Here is a 4,675-nt window from a genome sequence, read left to right as displayed (position 1 = left end):
AAATAATTATTGTGGAAGTCACATATCATAATTACAGTGTTTAAATTTAGCATTTATTTAATTGTTAAAAATGCTGATTTATCACAAACCACGAAAAAATATGTGAATATATTATCATATATAATATACCTAAACATTTATAGTACAGTTTATAATTATTATATAATATAATCTAAGGTTTGGGACTTGGATGCGTCTGGATTAAATCTTTGATTGAGCTTTGAGCATTTGAGTAACACAAAAGCCACAAAATAATAATTTATTGATTTAGGTATGTTATCAAAATGTATCAACACGTATTGTTTTTTTATCATCTAGCACGGCTATAGATAGTACTAGAGAGCCTTGATATTAATATCAAGGCTCTCTAGATAGTACTACTATCTTTAATCGTGTCATCTAGTTATAAGTTGCAGTGCTGCCAGTCCAGCCCGTCGGTGAGTTACATAATATTTCATCTATTCTGTAACAACATAGGTAGAACAATGTAACAATAATAACAACGCCGTGTATCCACAGATGACAGATATATATAACAATTAGGGAAAAACGGGAATTTTTACGCACTATCGATTTTCGACAAAATAGATTTTGGTTTTTTAAATGAATGTTTCTATTAGCATTTTCTATAGACCATAACATTTTCAAAATATTTTGAATTATTTTGAGCTGTTTACCGACATTTTCAGTTTCCAATTTTTTAGTTATTTGTTCTATAAAATATGTCAATAACATTTTATTTGTTGGGCAAAAAGCTTGAAAATTTAATAGAAGGCTTCTAATAAATTTTTTCAAAAACAGATGAAAAATATTAATGTAATATAAATATTAACATTTAAATTAAATGCAGAATTAAAATTGTACACAGTACACAATCAAATACAAGAATATCTGAACAGAACAGTAAATGGATCATGCCCACGATCTTTAATCGTGATCATGCCACAGCCCAAAGGGGTTGGAAGTAGGCACCTATAAGTCTTTGAACAATTTTTAAGTTACAGAAATTGTACAATAAATCATCACAATAATTCAGAAATACTATTAGTGTAAACTATAGTAAATAATAGACCTATAGTAAATAATAGAGCAGGAACTATGATAGCTGAAGACTTTAATTTTTGAGATTTACAATGGAAATCAAAATTTTTTTTGTTTGTTTATAAATTACATTGATTAGTGATTGCATCTGACTGATTATAATAGTATTTATATGAAATAATTGATACAAATTTGAAATTAATATTATTTTATATTTTTATGTATAAACGGTTGCTATTCATTGGCGTAACTAGAGTTAAAATTCTGGGGGGGGGGCATCATTATGTTGCTATTGGTTACTCGGGCAGAGGAGGACGAATAATTAATGTCGATCCAGTATTTTTTAAATTTAGTAATGTCGATCTTTGATTGCTATAATTATTAGATTACCATAATTTTTTTTTTTGCATATTATTTTACTTTTTTTCACACGTTAGTGCATATTTTATTATATTCTCATTTTAAGTGAATATTAGAGATATATTTTAAAATTAGAATTTTATTTTTCTTCAAATTGGTAAAAAAATTGAATGTAGGTATAATTTAAGGCACTGGTTCCCAAACTTTTAGGATCACGGAACCCTTAGGAAATAGTTTGTGTTTTGTGGAACCCTAATCTCTTTACTTCCAACTCAACCCCATTTTTCCTAAAAAATAACAGTACTACAAAAAATGGTAATAGAGTAAAAATAGCTTTTTCAACTTCTGTTTTAAATATGACATGCTTTTAATTTCAATTAACTGCTCATATTCGAGCATGGATAACATTGCAGGTTTTTTTTGGTTCATAAAAGGATTTTGTTTCCAATCAACGTCATTATTAGTAGCAAGAAAATACTGAGAGTTGAGACAATGATTTTTCGAGGTTTTCCAAATGTTCGATAACAATTTTTTATAAAATATTTAATAACGATATTAGATATACTATAATAACTATTATTTAGATTTTAGGTGAACTTTTTTTAAATAATATAAAATAATATATTTTATATAAATAATCCAAATATAATATAAAATATAATTTTCTCAACATCACATACATCTGACGGCAGGGACGGATCCAGGGGGGGGGCCTAGGGGATATATATATATATATATAGACAAAATACCCTGAAAAGTATCAAATTCTGTTAATTTTTATCGTTTGAGCAAAAATATGAATAAACAGCTTAGAAAAAGTATCGGATTCGATAATGTTTATAGTCTCAGGATCAAAAGTTCTTAATGAACATTCTATTTTTTTTATTCAAGAAAGATTCAATAATATTCGCATTGAACAGTAGTAATTGGACAAAATGGATATGAAGTGTAAAAATTTGATGTTATTAACAAAATAAAAATGAAAAAATGTGGGTAAGTGGGAATCGTTCTACTGTGCCCACTTACAAGTGGGTCACTGTAATGGATTGTGTTAAATTTGAATTTAATAATATAATATCATTGTATATATGAAAAAAGATTCTGAGCGAAGACGGTCAGTTAGCTTATGATATTACTAAGTACCTAGTAAGTATATTTGAGAATATTATTGTGAATAAAGTAATTTATATATAACCTATTTACGTGGAACCTTGTTTTACATTTTCAACCCTTAGCTATAAAAGTTGAACATTTTGTACATTTTTAACTACCTACAAAATAATTATTAAATTTTAAATTTGATAAATGTTGGCAATAGTGTCGGTCTGGTACTTAAAGTGCCCCGGATACATTTTGTTCAGAATAAGGGCCCCTAAAAATGTTATTTAAAAAATGATAAAAAAAAGTGCTAATATACAGGTAGTGCAAAATATTATAATTTTTTTTAAGATACCTTATTTAAAACACACACACATTTAAGTTAACTACATAGTTACAGTAATTATTTATAATTCTAAAAAATCATATAAATAATACCTTATAATATTATACAACTTAATGTTTTTTAATGCGATTCAAGTTGTGTAATTGATTTTATTTATATTAGTCATTTTTGATAAAATGATAATACTATAATAGTATTATAGTTTAAAATATTGAATGATATAATATATTATAATAGTATTCAATATCCAATAATATTCATGGTACTATCGGGGCCCCTCAATAAAAATATGGGCAGGGTCCCCGACGCGTTCAAGGCCTAGCGGCTATGGCCAGGCAGCAGGCCGACACTGGTTGTCAAAATTTGAACTTTAAATGCTTAAAAAAAAATTGTGACCGACTATGTATTTTTAATATTTTTTAGCTAGCATTGCAACAATGTACTAGGAGCCTTGTTTTAAATTTTCAAACATTTTACCTAATGAATAAAATTTAATTGACATTTTTAGAAAAAAAAAATTTAAAAAAGGTGGGTAAGTGGATGTCGCTCTGCTGTACAATAGGTAACAAATGGGTGACTGTATAATGGATAGTATTAAATTTGAATTCAATGATATAAAATCATTGTAAAGAAAAACAATCCTGAGCGGAGACGGTATGTCAGTCTAGGTATAAGACATATTATATACTTATCTATGGTATTAAAAAAACGCGTTATACATTAACAACAAACCGTGATACTATCATATATGTATAATAGACAATAGTATACTTTAGAAGTTTCAAGTACCCACGAATAATATTATACAATCACAACAATATCACTAAAATAGTTATTCTAGGTTTTTTAATATGTAATTTCGTCCAAATTTGAACTTAAAATGACTATAAAAATAAACTGTGCTTATGTATTTTTTTAGATTTTTTGGTAACAGAATTAACTAATTAAGTGGAATCTTGTTTTAAATTTTGAATCCTTAGATATAAAAGTTGAACATTTTATACAGTTTTAACTACGAAATAATTATTCAATTTTAAATATATTTTAAAATATTTTCAACATTTCATGGTGTATAGAAAATGAGAATATAAATATTCAGTGAAATTTTCAAGTATTTCCTGTTATTCGTTTTTGAATTACAACAAAAGAACAAAATCACTATATGAGAAATCAAGTGAATATCTAATATTGTAAAAATATGAACTTCAATCACTCATAAAATTTTAATTTGATTTGCATGTCGACATTTTTTTTAATAAAGATAGACAAACTTAAGAATAATCTTGTATTACATTTTAAAATCTTAGATTTAAAAAGAAAAAAAGGTGGGTAAGTGGATGTCGCTCTGCTGTACAGTAGGTTACAAGTGGGTCACTGTATAATGGATAGTATTAAATTTGAATTCAATGATATAATATCACTGTATAAGAAAAACGATTCTGAGCGGAGACAGTTTGTCAGTCTGGGTATTAGACATACCTATTATAATAGGTATACTTATCTATAGTATTAAAAAAAAATTTATCTATAATAGATATCAATAATAAATTCCAAATTAATCATATCACAATATCCATTAGGTAACGCGTTATACATCAATAATAAACCGTGGTACTATCATAGATATATAATAGTATAGGTACTTTAGAAGTTTCAAGTACCCTTTGTTTTGTTAAATTAAATATTTACGTGGAATCTTGTTTTAAATGTTCAATCCTTAGGTATAAAAATTGAACATTTTATAAATTTTTAACTACAAAATACTTATTCAATTTTAAATTTGATAAATTTTGTCAAAATTTCAACTTCAAATGCTTATATAAAAAAAAT

This window comes from Acyrthosiphon pisum, chromosome A1 (assembly GCF_005508785.2).
Source record: "Acyrthosiphon pisum isolate AL4f chromosome A1, pea_aphid_22Mar2018_4r6ur, whole genome shotgun sequence".
Classification (NCBI taxonomy): Eukaryota; Metazoa; Arthropoda; class Insecta; order Hemiptera; family Aphididae; genus Acyrthosiphon; species Acyrthosiphon pisum.
Note: the sequence above shows the minus strand (reverse complement) of the source record.